General features: G+C 42.5%; 1 long non-coding RNA gene across 1 annotated transcript; it reads left to right on the top strand.

Moving 5' to 3' along the window:
• Window positions 1–2,918: 2,918 nt before the first annotated feature.
• On the top strand, window positions 2,919–14,619 carry LOC309479541. The gene is made up of 3 exons (XR_014199286.1): window positions 2,919–3,056; window positions 4,965–5,163; window positions 14,281–14,619. It is a non-coding gene; the product is annotated as an uncharacterized lncRNA (long non-coding RNA).
• The last annotated feature ends 4,406 nt before the right edge of the window (window positions 14,620–19,025 follow it).

Below are 19,025 nucleotides of genomic sequence, written 5' to 3'. Positions count from 1 at the left end.
AGAAGAAGATCCGTCGATGTACTTTTGTTTGTTTTTTTGTGTTCAGATGTTCAGTAGCAGTCATGAGCGCGAGCACATGTGGAGAGTTTTAACTCTTTCTTCTCTGTGTCAATTACATGCCTTTGAATGCAACACTCTGCAGATTCACTTTATTTCTACATGTCTAATAATCCAAATGTAGTTGTATAAGTTACTATTATACAAACCAAAGGACAGGCAATGATTTTCGGGCTACAGATGGCAGAAATAATGCTTGTCTCTTCTGTTTTTTTGTTTTTTTTGCAAAGATAGCCTATCTACTTATGATAATAATAATAGTCATTAAAAAAAAAAAAAAATCATTTTATACATATGATGACTTCAGATGCAAAAGCCTCTAAGTACCATCTGAAATTTTCTACTAAAAGAGCATTTTTATCAAGCTTGTATGTTTATGTTCAGTTATTTCACTTAAATGGCAATGAAAAGTACCTATTAATTGTGATTAAAGTGAAATTACTGAACTTAAATATACGAGCTCAATAAAAATGCTTGTTTTAGAAGAAAGTTTCAGATGGCACTCAGAGGCTTTTGCATCTGAAGTCTTCATATATATATTTTTATATAGGTTATCATCAGATCCTCAAAATGGGTTGCTGGTGGACAGCGAGTCGACTCTGGTTTCCGCCTCCCTCCACTCAGAGCCTACATGGACGACATTACAACACTGACCACCACTGTTCCATGCACCAGGAGACTGCTCAGAAAACTTGAGGAGAACATCAGCTGGGCCCGTATGAAGATTAAACCATCCAAGTCTCGTAGCATCTCGATTGTGAAGGGAGTACTCTCTGACCTGAAATTCTTCATCGGAGATGACCAAATCCCAACAGTGTCTGAGCAGCCAGTAAAAAGCCTTGGAAGGTGGTATGATGCAAGCCTGAAGGACAAAGACCAGGTGCAACAGCTGCGCAAAGACATCAGTAATAGCCTACAGTCCATCGACAACACCCAGCTACCTGGAAAGTTAAAGGCCTGGTGTCTGCAGTTTGGTCTCCTACCCCGGGTGTTGTGGCCCCTAGTAGTGTATGAGGTTCCAATCTCAATAGTGGAAAAGATGGAAAGAGGAGTCACAGGCTACTTAAAGAAGTGGCTCGGAGTTCCACGATGCCTTACCACCATAGGCCTCTATGGAGATGGTGTCCTCAAGCTGCCCCTCACCAGTCTAACAGAGGAATTCAAGTGTGCAAAAACCAGGCTCCAGATGACACTGAATGAATCTCGAGACCCAGTGGTGAGCAACAACGCACCGACCTTGGTAACTGGGCGCAAATGGAGGCCAGGAAAAGCAGTCCAGGAGGCAACAGCAGCCCTCAGACATGCTGACATTGTGGGTCATGTTCAGCAAGGGAGAGGAGGCCTTGGGCTAACTAGCCGTGCTGTTTGGAGTAAGGCCACTGCACCAGAGCGGCGGAAGATGGTAGTGCAGGAAGTACGCCATCAGGAGGAGGCTGCAAGGTGGGCCAAGGCAGTCTCTCTTGCCAAACAGGGACAGTGGACTCGATGGGACAGTGTGGAAAAGAGGAAGATCAGCTGGAAGGATCTGTGGGCCATGGAAGCGAGGCGGTTGAGCTTTTCCATCAGAGCAACATATGACGTCCTTCCAACACCAGTTAATCTTCACCAATCGTATGGTGAAGATCCGGACTGTGCCCTCTGTTCCATGCCAGCCAACCTCAGGCACATTCTCACAGGGTGTAAAACAAGCCTCACCCAAGGACGTTACACTTGGCGTCACAACCAAGTTCTAAAAAACCTTGCGTCCGCCCTGGAGGACAAGCGGGCTGCCACCAACTCCCTGCCACCCCCAGCAGCATCACACCCCTTACGGACGACTTTTGTCCGCGAAGGGGCAAAACCACCGAAGAGTAGCTCTACACCATCAGAGCGAGACCAGCTGCGCTTGGCCCGCGACTGGAAAATGCTAGCTGACATTGGTCGGCAACTTGTGTTTCCTCCGGAGATCGCAACCACCACCCTAAGACCTGACATGGTGCTCTGGTCCCGTTCGCTCAAGAAGGTCTTCATTATTGAGCTCACAGTACCCTGGGAAGACTCAGTAGATGAGGCTTATGAGCGAAAACATCTGCGCTATGCCGATCTAGCTGCCGAAGCACGGCATCATGGCGTGCAGAGGTTTTGTGGCAACATCTACAACCAGACTGCTTAGAGACCTGGGAATTAAGGGCCAGAGCCAGCGTTCAGCAATCAGAGCTGTATCGGAGGCGGCAGAAGGCAGCAGTCAGTGGCTCTGGATGAAGAGGAAAGACCCTAGCTGGGCCCCGAAGTGAGAGGGTCAGGAGGTATGCGGTCAACAATGCTTGACTCAGGGAGGAGGACGCCCCTGCCATGCATAGTCCCATGGGATGTTGGCTATCAACAACAAGGCAACTCCTATGACTAATTGGGAATGGGACGCAAGCGTAGGATTGATCACCCTGTCGCTGGCCGCCTGTGGGGAGGGTGTATAGTGTGAAAGGCCGAAACACCCTAGGAACCAAAGGTACACTACTGACGATGCGCTCCCCAAATTTCATCAGGCTCACTGTTCATGAACTCTTGGAAATGCTTGCACAAAGGATAGTAACATCTTATCCTGTGTTCTTGGAATCATATATATAGATTATTACTTTTACTTTGAGTAAATATTTCTATAAGTACTTGTACTTTTACTTGAGTACAGTTTTTGGATACTCTACCCACCTCTGGTTAATTGATGCACATGATGTTGTATAACGTTAATGGTCGCCGAATATAACCACAAAATGGCGTTAACTGTTATCTACATCACAAGAGAAATGGACGAATCAGTCATATAAAAAAGTTATTCAGTAAATCGCTTTGGACAAAAGCGTCTGCTTTGGCCTGTTAAATAACATATAGATAATAGATGGACAATAACAAATGTCCCCCATAACATCTATAACTAATGGTTGCCCTTTTCATTTTTCTTTCCTCATAGGTTCAAATACTAATAGCTGGACTGAAGTGGCACTACACCATGCCTAACGACAAAGGTAAGCCATGTAGCTATAGTGTAATTTAGATTAAAGTCAAATATTGAAAGCAACACATTGACCTTAAGAGAGAATAAAATAATAAATTACCCTTGTGTAATACCTATACTGTCATATTATTATTTCAATGAACAGATAAGAGCAATTCATTTGTGTTTTATTGTATATCTGCATTAGGAGTGTCCCCGACTATGGATTTTCATAGTCGAATCAGAATCGTCAAGTCTTGCCTATAGTCGACTAATAGTCGAATCATGTGTATGGGGGCGAGGCTTTAACATTTCAAAGCCGCGATGTACAGAAAATCACACAAAGATATAGAAGAAAATGTATAAAAACATTTTGGATCAATAAAACTAAGAAATAACATTAATAACTCCAGAAAGTCCACACTGCAGACAGGATTTGCATTTCACATGCAAAAAAAAATATTTAATCGGCTAAATTACCTATGCAAGCAGGCTCTAAGTACAGCACAACATCGATGCACCGAAAAAATAAACAATTAATTAAATATGAACAGAATATACCTTTCTAATAAATAAAAATACAAAACGAAATAAATCAGAATCAAGTCACAAGATGAGGAGCAAATGTGTGCAAAATGCCTAAAGTGCAGGGGAACATAATATTCAAAACACAAGCCACAAATAGTTAGATTAGATAACCCTGACAGATCAATAAATACAATTAAAATAAAGAAATTATTAAAATAACGATAGTAGCCAGAATTTTCAACTTTGTCTTTTTAACTGCAGAAACAACAATAAATGCTAAACTGGAGTCGCAGTCTTTTTAGCTAAAAATGTTCACAGCATCCAAAAATCTAATTAGAACCGGCTGAAAAGTTTTGAAATCACTTGTACCCGATACCTGATCGAGAGAACAAATCCAGTCTTTCACTCTGTCTGTGTCTGCTGGAGTCTTTTGTGCGCGCGGATAAAATACACTCTAAAACACTTAACGTGAAAAACGTTTAACGACTCAATCTCCTAAAATAGTTAAATTAAGGAAAACCATGATCGCACTTCTGCCGGCCAACGTTAACAAGTTGGTTTTCCACGGGACATTCTAAAATGCTTAACGTGAAAAAAGCTTTTAAAACGCTTAAAAGGCACTTTAACGTGGCTTAATGTACACAGTAGCCTACACACTTTATGTGCAGAGAAGCAGATGAACCCAGAATATGAACGCAATGCGTTCCTCCTATATTTTTTATTTAACTATTTTAGGAGATTAAGTCGTTAAACGTTTTTCACGTTAAGTGTTTTAGAATGTATTTTATCCGCGCGCACAAAAGACTCCAACGGACACAGACAGAGTGAAAGACTGGTTTTCCTGATGCTAAATCCAGCCTTGGAGAATATCCTTTCTGATGGTGTACATGATCCACACTTTAGATTTTCTTATCCCAGACATTGTTAAAGATTTAAATCCTTGCCGCCAAGACGCTCCTCTGTCAGTCACGGATTGAAAGTGAAACTTAAATCTGTCACGGGGTGTTTGGATTTATTCACGCACGTTAAAAAATATTTAGAAAGCTTCTTTCTTTGCACATTTTTATATACAGCATTATCATAATAGGCTGAATATTAACGTATTGACAGAAAACCGGTAGTTCTATGTGAAATCAGACATTGAGCGCCCTCATATAGCCAAAGTGGCATGATCCTCGTTTCATAACACCTCTGCGAAGATTCGAGCGTGAGATCGGTAGTCGAATCAGGCTCCTCCAATCGAAGCATCGAATCTTCGACTATTCGGGGTCACCCCTAATCTGCATATCATTTTTTTCTGTTTTGTTTGGATAGAAAGAAATCAATGGCCGACACAAGTTACTTGTGTCTGTTAAAATATGTGTACTGACAAAACAATGTTTTGATTGTGATTGCTGTATGCTATTAACAGGTCCAGTGATTTGGATCATGGGCAGCAGTTACATTCGTCGTGGGGAAGAGAGGGCCAGAGAGACCATAGGGGCCAAGGTTCACTGGTTTGGCTGGGGTGGACTTCGATGGCACGGACTCCTTCCTTTCTTCTACCGGTCCCTTAGAGGAAGAGCAGCCCCGGATGTCCTGCTGATTCACTGCGGCGGGAATGACTTACAGTAAAAAAAAATGTAAAAAAAATTGAACATTGTTACACGTTACATGTAGTTCATACAAAAATAATTCTACAGTAAAAACTGCTTAAAATTTGGATTTCGTCAGAGTAGCAGCTCTACTATAATGGGATTCCTTTTTTTTCTTTTTCCTTTTTTCTGCACCCGATGGATAGACTCGTTTCATTTTTGCGGTCAAATTTCCAAGACAACGATTTTACACGGTCGGTTGACTGTTAAACCGTGCCACCGGCGAGTACCATCTGTAGTTAGGGGGCCCGCTAGTGGCGGCGGGGCCCTAAGCAGCCGCTTAGTTCGCTTATAGGGAGAGCCGGCTCTGAGTGTGAGCGATACACACAGAAAGTGCTGTAAACATTATTTGAACAGGAAGATGTGCACTAAAAACACCATACTATTGGGGATGGAAAAGTATTAATTTGTTCATCCTCCTTCTCACAAGAGCCCCTGATACTTTTTCAGTTTCTCGCCTTGCCAAATGATGAAGGCGTATCTTGCAGTACATGGAGGCTGCCATCTTAACCAAGGTGTGAACATGATTGTCCTCAACACTGGTCTCAAACATGTGGTCGTGCAACTCTGAAAAAATATTCTTGTCAGCACAATCACTCAGAACCTGAATTATAATGGCAGCTGTCACTCCTTTTCCTTGAGGAAGCTTTCCTCCACTAGTATTCAGTAGTCTTTGAAAGCACCTTTCAGAGGCTTTACACACCTCCACAATGCTTGTTGGTGGATTCTGTAAGCCTCCCCTGTTCTTCAGGGCAATGAAAGCATTCATACTGGATCAGAACTCAGTGCAACAGAACAGGGCATGCACAAGAATTTCTCCTTCATCTTTTTCACCACATATCCAGCAATGTAATGGATAGCGGCGTCCTTGAACTCGGATATTGAATCGACATAAGGTGAGATGCTGTAGTCGTGGTCAGAATCCAGAGGGAGTGCTGGTGTGACATCAAATTGACGAGAAGCTGGACCAACTGTCACTGCCAACATGTTGGTTCCATCTCTAATGAGACGGTTCCCGGTTCCATTTTTCACTTGATGTCTCACTAGGAGGCGTTTGTACGCAGCTTTGAACTGTCGGGCTGTAGGGTTGTTGTTGTTGTAGCCTCCGCGTGCCCTAACTGCAGAAAAGAACAGCTCAAGATGATCCTGACTGAGTTTGTAAGTGAGGAGATACTTACAAGGTGCATCCTGTGCTTCAACCAGCTCTTTAAAAATGTTGGAAATGCTTCTGGAGCTGGCAACAAATCCAATGGGACCCGTTTTCCTAGGACCTGCATGAAGATGTCTCCCAGAGCTATCTCTGAGCTGCAGAAGGACATTTTCAGCTCTCTCCAACAGACTCAGCATGTGAAGTTTATTACAACTTTGGAAGGAGCTTTGTAACCCTTTGCCAGAGGGTTCCTGCTGTTGAGAACATCGATTGTTCTCAGAAATTCGACTCTGAACCATGATTTCCTCTGAACCATGAAACTGAGGCAAGTGAAGTTCCTTGTTGCAGAATTCAAGGGCATCTGCAACGCTGCTGCTGAAAACTTGAGCAGCAAGATTTACATTTTACATTTACATTTTACATTTATGCATTTGGCAGACGCTTTTATCCAAAGCGACATCAAATTGTCGCTTGGGATTGTTACAGGGACAATCCCCCTGGAGCAACGTGGAGTAAAGTGTCTTGCTCAAGGACACACTGGTGGTGACTGCTGGGATCGAACCAGCAACCTTCGATTTACCAGTTTACCAGTTTAGTGGTTTAACCCACTAGACCACCATCTCCACCTTCATCTTCTGATGTCTCCACAGAATATGTGCCATCTTCAGCTTATTACCCAGCCTCAAGGTCAGCCTCAAGGTCAACTCTGAGAAAATGTTATATTCATGCCAGGTCTATGCGTTTCCGTGTTTCTCTGCCGTAGTACAGTAAGATTGAGCTTAAATCAAGCGGCAACCTCCCCGTCTCTCTCTTGAAACCAACACGGAAGTGAGTTAAACTGCAATTCATTGACTGGCCGCTTGAGGCTGGCTGCAGAAGTGAGTCAAATCTGTATCTCCCCCATGTTAAAATTACCAACTTTACAGCAGAAAAAAACATGTTTACAGCCTGGATCTCTATGTGGCTTTGGTCTATACAGCTAATTTTGCCCTTCATGACAACTGTGAGGGGGGTCATGAAGTTTTTTATAACTCATCCGTTTAGTTGATTAATATTTAAAGTTCTGCATAATTAAGGGTGTGTCCACTTTTGAGTGACAGGTGGATTCCCACTGATGTCAATGCTAGCCGTTTGTCTGCTATTAGCTGCGTGCCTGCGTCACTTCACCTCAGCAAATTTTAGCTGCTGAACTTGTCATCTCTGCAGTGTTTGTGCTTTTCAGAATCAGAATCAGAATGAGCTTTATTCGCCAAGTGTGCACAAACACACAAGGAATTTTTTGTGTTTTTTACAGGAGCTCTTGGTACATACATACATGTATGACATTAGAACAGGCATTTAAATGAGAACAGAAATAAATAGAATAAACAATAATAATAGTTCTAGTATACATCTGAAACAGAAGACTTATGTACAGATTTGTGCATTGTGTGTACAGCTCTATAAATAAAATTTGTATATGTATTTACACAAAAAAAAAAACCTCTTGCTTCTCTCTCAAGTACTGAATGAGTTATACAGCAGGTGTTAATTGCTGTTTTAGCTGTTTAAGCTGGAGATAGCATGGGGGAAAAAACAGTTTTTGTGCCTAGATGTTCTAGTGCGCAGAGATCTGTAACGTCTGCCTGACGGCAGAAGTGCAAACTCTGGCATTGTTCACTCTGGCATTGTACAAGTCCTGAAGGTTGGGGAGGTGTACACCAATGATCCTTTCAGCTGTCCTAACAGTCCGTTGAAGTCTTCTTATATCTGATTTGCTGGCTGACCCAAACCAGACAGTTATAGAAGTGCACAGAACCGACTCAATAACAGCTGAGTAAAACTGAGTCATCTGTGCTTGTGGTAGGTTGAACTTTTTCAGTTGACGAAGGAAGTACAACCTCTGTTGGGCCTTTTTGACAATGGAGTCAATGTGATTGTCCCACTTCAGGTCCTGAGAGATGGTAGTGCCCAGGAACCTGAATGACTCCACTGCTGTCACAGTGCTGTCCATGATGGTGAGAGGGGGGAGTGCAGGGGGGTTTCTCCTAAAGTCCACTATCATCTCCACAGTTTTGAGCGTGTTCAGCTCCAGGTTGTTATGACTGCACCAGACAGCCAGCTGTTCTTGACTTGACTTGACTTGACAGACTTTATTGTCATTCAGTATACAACAAGTGTGTACAGAACGAAATTTCGTTTGCATAGGCCACAGTTTTTACAGTTTCAGTACAATGCAAATGTTTATGCAAAAAAAAAAAAAAAATTCTGTAAGCAAAATATAAATAAATATACAAATAGCAGAATGGATTAAATATTAAATATACAAATATCTAAATAGATGTATGACAGCAGTCTAGTGTAAGACCAGCAGCACTAAGTATTATTTTTTAAGTGTTCAGCAGTCTGATGGCTTGGGGAAAAAAGCTGTTATAGAACCTGGTGGTCCTACACCGCATGCTGCGGAACCTCTTTCCGGAGGCCAGCAGAGTAAACAGACCATAATGGGGGTGAGAGGAGTCGCTGCAGATTTTTCTGGCCCGAGATGCACAGCGGTTCTCTGCAATGTCCTGAATGGAGGGGAGAGAAGTGCCGATGATTCTCTCTGCTGTCCTCACCACTCTTCTCACATCCTTCCAGTCAGAGGCACTACAGCCTCCACACCACACTGAGATACAGCTGGTCAAGATGCTCTCTATGGTGCTTCTGTAAAATGTGGTGAGGATAGGTGGGGGCAGATGAGCTCTTCTCATCCTCCGTAGGAAGTACATCCGCTGCTGTGCCCTCTTCACCAGTGATGCAGTGTTTACAGACCAGGTAAAATCGTGTGTGATAAGCACCCCCAGAAACTTTATACTGCTGACCACCTCCACGGTTATGTTGTTGATGAGTAGTGGAGCATGGCTGGGCTGGTTCTTCCTGAAGTCGACAATGAGTTCTTTGGTCTTGTCGACATTCAGGATCAGGCTGTTGTCTCTGCACCAGCCCACCAACTGCTCCACCTCCTCTCTGTAGGCCAGGTCCTTGTCATCCCTGATGAGGCCTACCACTGTTGTGTCATCCGCAAATTTCACAATGTGATTAGTGGCGTGCCTAGGGACGCAATCATGTGTCATTAGAGTGAACAACAGAGGACTCAGGACACAGCCCTGAGGGGAGCCTGTACTGAGGGTGATGACGCTGGAGGTATTCTGTCCAACCCGCACTGACTGAGGTCTATCAGTGAGGAAATCAAGCAGCCAGTTCCGCAAGGGGGTGCTGAAGCCCAGAGGTTCCAGTTTGTCTACCAGGTGTTGAGGGATGATGGAATTAAAAGCTGAACTGAAGTCCAGGAACAACAGCCTAACATGCGTGTTCTTCTCCTCCAGATGTGCGAGGCTCAAATGTAGAGCGGAGGAGATGGCATCCTCAGTGGAGCGATTTGGCCGGTAGGCAAACTGAAAGGGGTCAAACGTGGGAGGGAGTCTGGAGATGATGTAGTCTTTGACCAGCCTTTCAAAGCACTTCATTATGATGGAAGTCAGTGCGATGGGCCGGTAGTCATTTAGAGAGGTGATCCGAGATTTTTTAGGCACTGGGATAATGGTGGCGGTCTTTAGGCACGATGGCACTGTGGCTTGGTCTAGCGAGGTGTTAAAAATATCCGTCAGAACACAAGCCAGCTGGTCTGCACAGTCCTTGAGCACTCGCCCCTGTATGTTATCAGGGCCTGGGGCCTTCCGGGTGTTTACCCTCCTCAGAGACTTCCGCACATCAGCTATGTCCAGGCAAAGTGTCTTTTCTTGCTGATGGGGAACTGCTTTCTCTGCACGAGTGCTGTTTAGTGCCTCAAACCTCGCAAAAAAAATATTTAGTTCATTGAGGAGGTCAGTGTCAGCTTCACCTCCAAATGGAGGAGTTACCTTGTGGTTGGTGATAGCCCGTATGCCTTTCCACATGTTGCTGATGTTGGTGGAGTCATGGAACAAGTCCTGGATTTTTTTACTGTGAGTACGCTTTGCTAACCTGATGGCACGGTTCAGATTGGCTCTTGCTGTTCTCAGAGCCTCCACGTCGCCAGACTTGAAGGCAATGTTCCGTGCTTTTAGCATCTTGCGTACTTCTGCAGTCAGCCAGGGTTTCTGATTGGCTCGGGAAATGATGGTCTTCATGATGCTGACGTCCTCTGTACATTTGCTAATGTAAGCTGACACTGATATGGCGTACTCATCAATGCTCGTATGACCGTTGTAGGTGGCAGCTGACTTGAACATGTCCCAATCAGTGCAATCAAAACAGTCCTGGAGTGCCTCCATAGCCCCCTCCGACCATATTCTCACCTGCCTCACTGTAGGTTTCCCACTGATGAGCAGGGGCTTGTATGCAGGGATAAGCATAACAGATAGATGGTCTGACAAGCCAAGTTGGGGGCGGGGGGCTGCTCTAAATGCACCTTTGATGTTTGTATAGGCCTTGTCCAATATGTTCTGTCCCCTAGTTGCGAAATCCACATGCTGGTGGAAGTGTGGGAGAACTGTTTTCATGTTGGCCTGGTTAAAATCCCCAGCAACAATGAAGATGCCCTCAGGATAAGTGGATTGCAGCTCACTGATGGTCTGATAGAGAACAGTCATAGCCACCTTCGTGTTAGCACTGGGAGGCACGTACACAGCAGTAATGATAACACAACTAAACTCTCTGGGTAGGTAGACTGGTCTGCAAATTACAGTCAAAAGCTCAATGTCTGGTGAACAATGTATTGAGACTGTCCTAGCATTTTTACACCAGTTGTTATTAGTGTAAACACACAGACCTCTTGTTCAACCTCTTGTCTGTAAGCAGACTCGTCACCGTCCTGGATGAGGCCAATGACTGGTGTCGTCTGCAAACTTCAGGAGCTTGACGGATGAGTCTTTGGAGGTGCAGTCATTTGTGTAGAGAGAGAAAAGCAGTGGGGAGAGAACGCACCCCTGGGGGGCACCAGTGCTGATTGTAAGGGTCCGAGATGTGACTTTTCCCAGCCTCACTAGCTGCTGCCGGTCTGTCAGGAAGCTGATGATCCACTGACAGATGGAGGAGGGCACAGAGAGCTGGGTTAGTTTATTCAGGAGGGTATCCGGGACAATGGTGTTGAAAGCGGAGCTGAAGTCCACAAACAGGATCCTTGCATAAGTCCCTGGTTTGTCCAGATGTTGGAGGATGTAGTGCAGTCCCATGTTGACTGCATCCTCCACAGACCTGTTTGCTCGATAAGCAAACTGCAGGGGGTCCAGCAAGGGTCCAGTGAGGTCCTTCAGGTAGGCCAGCACCAGTCTCTCAAATGACTTCATGACCACAGATGTCAAAGCAACAGGTCTGTAATCGTTAAGTCCAGAGATTTTAGGTTTCTTGGGTACCGGGATGATGGTGGAGTGTTTGAAGCAGGAGGGGACTTCACACAGCTCCAGTGATCTGTTGAAAATCAGTGTGAAGATGGATGACAGCTGGACAGCGCAGGCTTTGAGACAGGCTGGTGAGACACCGTCTGGGCCTTTGGCTTTCCTTATCTTCTGTTTCCTGAAGACTCTGCATACATCCCCCTCACTGATCTGAGGTGCAGGTTGAGAAGCAGTAGGGGGAGGGTGGGGGGTGTTGATGGTTGTGTGTAGAGACGGTCAGAGCGGGTGTGGGGTGTGAGAGCAGGCTTTTCAAATCTACTGTAAAATACATTGAGATCGGCCAGTCGTTGATTCTCAACAGTGTTGGGGGATGGTGTCTTGTAGCTGGTGATGGCTTTCAGGCCTTTCCACACTGATGCAGGGTCGTTAGCTGAAAACTGGCTTTTCAGCTTTTCAGAGAAGCTCCTCTTAGCTTCTCTGATCTCCTTTGTCAGTGTGTATTTGGCCTGTTTGTACAAGGCTCTGTCCCCACTCCTGTAGGCATCCTCTTTGGCCTGACGAAGATGTTTTAGTTTTGCAGTGAACCATGGCTTATCGTTGTTATATGTTAAAAAAGTCCTAGTGGGGACACACATGTCCTCACAGAAGCTGATGTAAGATGTCACAGTGTCAGTGAGCTCATCCAGATCAGTGGCTGCAGCCTCAAAAACACTCCAATCAGTGCAGTCAAAACAACCTTGTAAGACCTGCTCTGTTTCGCTGGTCCATCTCTTTACAGTTCTTACAACTGGCTTAGCAGATTTAAGTTTCTGCTTGTAGGCTGGGAGAAGATGAACCAAACAATGATCAGAGAGTCCCAAAGCTGCTCTGGGGACAGAGTGGTATGCGTCCTTTAAAGCAGTGTAGCAATGGTCCAGTATGTTAGGGTCCCTGGTGGGGCAGGTGATGTGCTGTCTGAATTTAGGCAGTTCACGGGTGAGATTAGCTTTATTAAAATCGCCGAGAATGATAGTGAAAGAGTCCGGGTAACTTTGCTCCGTGTGTGTGATCTGATCAGCCAGCTGTTGCAATGCCGCGCTCACACACGCGTCAGGGGGAATGTACACACTCGCCAGAATAAATGAGGAAAACTCCCGCGGCGAATAAAAAGGCTTACAGTTAATGAAGAGAGCTTCCAAATTAGGGCAGCACATCTTCGTCAACACTGTCACATCTGAACACCAGCCTTCGTTGATATAAAAACATAATCCACCGCCTCTCGTTTTCCCAGTTAACTCGGCGACGCGATCCGCTCTGAACAGCTGGAAGCCCGTTAGATTTAGCGCACTGTCCGGTATGGAACCGTTCAGCCATGTTTCTGTGAAGCAAAGAGCAGCCGAGTTTGAAAAGTCCTTGTTTGTGCGGGTGAGGAGTAGTAGTTCGTCTGTTTTATTTGCTAGAGAGCGGAGATTTGACAAGTGAATGCTCGGCAGCGGAGTCCTGAATCCACGCTGTCGAAACTTCACGAGCGCGCCCGCGCGTTTCCCTCGTTTGCGTCTTTTGAAGCGCTTGTACAGGATCGCAGCTCCGCCAACTAGGATGTCAAATAAAATGTCGGAATGCTCAAAAGTCGGCAAAATGTCGTTTGGTGTGTTGTTCCTGATGTCTAGGAGTTCGTTCCTAGTTAAACTGACGGGGAAAAGGTTACATAAAACAGGACAAACAAACCAAAACAGTAAAAGTACTGAGGAGCTCAAAACCGAAGCAGCCATCCGCGGCGCCATTTTGAAGATGTCTAGGGATTATTTTTTCTAGGGATTATTTCATACAATTTAATACACCCATTACTTCGCCCACGGCTTAGGATTCCGTCGTTGTCGTCGAGTATCGTTCGAGAGAACAACCAGCGCTGTATTTCAGTTGTTTTCCTCTGTGAACATGCACTAATGGATGTCTGACAATTTCGTAGATTTTTTGAGTTTTCAGATTTAAAAACGTCTATAGATATAAAGGCTCGTTTGTTCTGCTCTCACGGAACAGATAGATTATAATATGCTTATGTACCGTCAGATGAAATCCTGCAGGTGTCGTTGCTTTCTCCGTCCATGTAATAAATGCACATCCTTGAATGAGCGCAGATTTCTAGCGCATTTAACGTACTTGAACTTCATAGGTAATATATCTATGGTTTAACTCATTTGAGAGGCGGCCAAATCAGAATTTAAAATGGACTGAATAAGCTCTCTACGAACTTGACGAGCGATGCCACGCTGACGGACCATAGACTATAAAAAAGTGTACTGACATGTAACTGTTATGCACATAAATCACTGTCACACACACTCTCTCATATTAAGTTACTGCATAATACATTTTCAACTAGCAGAATAGTACAGAATCACGATACACAGTCTCACTTGTAGCCATGTCTTTTAACTATTTTAATATTTCAAAGGGCAAAAACAGGAACTTTTAATTGGCTTTACATCATCAACTGTCACTTTAGCGCGAGGCTCTGTGCAGTCGCAGACTTGGTACTGTCAGTAGCATATAGCATTACTTCCCTGAGCTAACTCTGGTAGCCAGGCTACTCACGCCCCGCCTCTTTGCCCATTTTCTGTTATCCAGGAGTGACGCAAGGTGACGCGAGGCCAAGATGGCGACGGCCGAATCCGCCCACTTTAGGCTTCAAAATTGCTCTTCAGAAACCTACGGGTGACGTCACGGACACTACGTCCATATTTTTTTAGTCTATGGCTTAAATACACAACTGAACGACTTTCGACTTCCTTGTAAGGTGGAAAAAACATTGTTTAAAGATAGAACGTATATGCTAATGCTTACACATGGTACAATCCCCTTTCCACATTAAGAAACTATTTCTCAGTGTATATTAGTGGTATACAAATGCTACATTTGCATCAGTCGAAACATTCATTTTCTTGCAAAGAGCAAACCAAGTGTACACATCTGAAGTATCATCATCACTGGAACTCTCTGCTAAGTGAACATTGCATTTTACTCGTACCTTTAAGCAGAATACATAATCCTCCCAGCTACCCTCCTTGTGTCTAAAATATGTTCCTTAAACACTTGTGTCCATGCAATCTATAGTCTAACTCGTGCAGTTTACACTTCATAAGATAATACAACTGATTATGAATATTAATAAATAATAATACAGATACATAATATTAAATAATGAAATTTTAGTTTTCAGATTCAGACACAAAATGGTGACATATCTGTCACGGGGACACACAGGAAAGTAGGTAGATCCAAATGCAGTATGAAAATAGTTGTTTATTGAAGTGTAATCCATCTCGTAGTCATCCAGGCAAGGTTCAAAATCCATGATAGCAATCCAAAATACACAATAAACAAAACAAGAAACAGGTCGTACGCAGACCAGGGGCCCGTTCTTCGTACGCCGCTAACTCAGTTAGCTGGATTTGATTGTTGACGATTTGTCATGATCTTGGATTGTTTGGTTCTTCGAAGCTCATCCTGGACTTGCTGTCATAGCAACAGGTCCGTAAACTTAAACCTGCTCGTGAGCAGGCTTATTTCATGTAAACAGGATTAGACTGCGGCTTTATAAGCGGAGCTGATACGGGAAGTCCAGCGCTGAGCGATAGTGCACTTTCTGAGATGTATATTTTTTCTCGTGACTCGTGAGATTGTCGTTTACATTATTAAATTGTTGGAAACGCACATTTTTTTTCGACTTGTCGGAGTCGGGCTTTAACTACAGCACAAACTGTTTGCATTGCCCTAAGATTATTTGCGAGTGGCTCTTTCCCTTCCATCTCCTTTCCACTATTGGAGATGCGGAGAACTTGATGGAAAGTGTCTGTCATGTCATTCGGAGTTTACCTGGCGCTTTTAGGTTTAAAAAACAGTTTTAGGTTTTTTTGTGGCATTTCCAAGCCACTTAAGACCCAATGTTGTAAAGCAGTTTTTTAAAAGCAAATTTTTAAATTTACGATTACAGTATGTCACTCAGGCTTCACTAACGTGATTGGTACCATAGACTATACCATAGACTGCCATCAAGGCCTCAATGAAGGGGACTATGTGAACAGAAAGGGGGTTCACAATGTAAATGTGCAGCCCAGTTACTATTGGGATTCTTAATATTCCAGATTAATAATATTATATCAAATAAAAAAAAAGGCAGTTGACTAAAATCTTCCATATCACAAATGTGAAAGCAAAATGGCCAGGATCTGTGCATGACTTAAGCATTTTCAGAGATTCACATTTATGCACATTATTTGAAAGTGGTAAGAAAAGTTCCACAATTATATATCAAACTCACTGTATTACATACACTTATGCTGATCCTAACAGAACTGCATTTTTTCAGAGGTGATTATGACATGTTCCTGTCTGCAGACAGGTGTTTTATGACCCCGTTCCCTGACCCAAACCAGTTACAATGCAGCTCTAGCCAGGACAAGGGCACACAATGAAATGAACTTTGGCTAACTAAAGGGAAGATTTCAGTGTCGGAAAAGTCTGAGGGTTGCACACCTGACAGGGCCTGTGACATTGTTGCATGTGCCATATTACACAACATTGCCCCAAAAAACACTTTTCATTAAATGTTTAATAAAAGACAAATATACTTCGTTCCTTGAGTTTTATTTCAATTGTTCTTTGTAAAGAAAAGCCAGTGTTCAAGTGCCTGCAACAAGAGATATTAGACACATGCAACAAATAAAAAGGAAAAGTTGTCTATCCACTGCCCACCTGTAGGCCTATGTCTCCTCTGTCTGTGCAGACTCTTCTGTAGGCCTTTCTTTAGATGTGGAATCCTGCAACTTATATTGCAGCCATAAAGCATACAAGTATAAATGAAGTAAAGTTATTTATGTTATTCAACCAATAATTCAACCAATTCAACCAATATTCTTTGTTATTCAAGAATAAAGTTATTCAACCAAATGACTGTTACAACTTGAACTTGGCCTTGCCACCTGGATATACATACATTGACAAACCTAGACTTACCGGTAAAGGTGGTGGTCTTGCAATTTTATACAAATCAGAACTGACTGTTGCTTTAATCTCTACACCTGAAATGTCTTCGTTTGAGTGCCTGGTTGTGAAAATTAGTGGAAACTCACCTGTAATTATCACACTTATTTACCGTCCTCCTAAGGTAAATTCAGTCTTTTTTTCTGAGCTCGCTGAATTATTGACTCTGTTGAGTTCGAATTGTTCAGATATTTTGCTAATAGGGGACATAAATATCCATGTTGATAATCCAGACTGTTCTCAAACAGCAAATTTCATGCATATATTGGACTGTTTTAATTTTAATCAGCATGTTGATTTCCCCACTCATAAATCTGGACACACATTGGACTTGGTCTGCACAGTTGGTATAGATGTAGACCAACTTAGAAATGATGAGCTACACTTCAGTGATCACAATTTGCTAACCTGTGAATTGACCTCCTCTGCTTCTTCAAAAGCTTCTAAAGAGCGTGTTATAACATTTAGGAATATCAAGAACATTGATCCTCAGTTGCTTTTTAGCTCTACTGCTGAGCTTCCTGTGACTGACTCTGTGGACAGCTACAACTCTGCGCTATCGTCTATTCTTGATATTGTAGCACCACTGAAACAACGAGTCGTTTCTTTCACTAGATCATCTCCCTGGTTTACTGATGAATTACGGGCACTTAAAACCAAACAAAGAAAGCTTGAGCGCTTGTACCGAAAAACTGGTCTTACTGTCCACAAATTAATGTTTGAAGAACAGCAAATGAAATATCATCTTGCCCTTAAATCCACCAGAGAGGAATATTACTCGCATATGATTAATGAAGGTGCAGGAAATCCAAGATTGATGTTTAATACAATTAACAAACTTCTTAAACCTCATAACCAAAACATTTGTTCCTCTCTTGGGATGTGTAACAAATTTCATAAATACTTTACAGAGAAAGTTCAAGATATCTATAGCTCCATGGCTACTGGTCCCTCTCGTCTATCCAACAAGCCCCATTCTATACATTTATCTTCTACTTTCAGCAATTTTGTCACTGTTACCACAGATGATATTTCAAAACTGGTCATGTCTATGAATTCATCTACATGCTCTCTTGATCCCATACCTACTGAGATTTTGAAAAAGTGTCTAACACTATTGTGCCCCTCTATCACTGGTATTATTAATCACTCTTTATTAACTGGTCAGGTCCCTTCGGCCCTTAACCCTCTGAGGTCTGAGGGGTTTTTGGGGTCCTTGAGATGTTCTGACATGCCCTGACATTTGTGCTTTTTTCAGTTGCTTATAAACATATTAATGGCAAAGGTATAATTACACTCTATTTAGCACAAACAGGGCTACCATAATATGTGAGCAACATGCATGTACATGTTTGTATTTTTGAGAGAATAATGTTTATGCATGGTTATTGAAAAAACAAAAGTTTCTGAAATAAGGCCACAAAACACATACTAAATACGTGTCAATAAGACTTTTGACTAATTGATGTCTTTGCCTAGAATTTTTTCTTCAAAATGATGTGAAAATCATCCTGCCCTTATCATTCACATAACACAATACATTGATTTAAATCTTGTAAAACACTTTTTGTTTGTAAAGGCAATATGCGCAAGGGGCGTCAACCATTCAACAGCATCATGCATATGTAGTGGTTCACACCTGAGGAGACAATGGGGCCCGCATACTTAATGAGCCATTCATTCAGGTGTGTCACCTATAGCCACAAGAAAGAATGCAAGAGCAATATATATACAGTATATATATATATATATATATATATATATATATATATATATATATATATATTCTACCAAATTGGTTCACAGTTGGAAGCATGTCAATTTTTTTTTTTTTCACAAATTTTGCTTGCAAATTGTATAATATCCAAGGAAAACATGTCTATTAATTGTGCAGTTAATTCTCATACTGTATTTTCAGTTTTGGAATATGTATCCTCTCCCCAAATTTGTCAATAATAAAACACAATAAAAATTATTTAAAGAAAATGCTTATATTTACCTTTTAAAATTTGTTTACATCTACCTTGTAAATATATATATTTTTTATTAAAAAGGTTACAATTACAACAACAATTGAAGTGTAATCTTTCTTTGTAAAAACTAAAGTATACATTTTATCATACATATTTCAAACTTCGAATATAGCCTACATTGACAAAGCATACTATATTTAACATATTAGCAAAAATTGGCAAACAAAAGCTTATTTGAGGTGGCAGATATTTTACAGTAAAAATGTGTAATCTATCCAAAATTAATCAACGAAATGTTGTCTTTCATATGTCTGTAACATAGGTCTTTCGTTTTTATTATAAGGAATATAAATGTTA

The sequence above is a fragment of the Leuciscus leuciscus genome (genome assembly GCF_965113295.1).
Source record: "Leuciscus leuciscus genome assembly, chromosome: 17".
Lineage (NCBI taxonomy): Eukaryota > Metazoa > Chordata > Actinopteri > Cypriniformes > Leuciscidae > Leuciscus > Leuciscus leuciscus.
The sequence above is the reverse complement of the archived record's forward strand: the minus strand, read 5'-3'. Positions and strand labels throughout refer to the sequence as shown.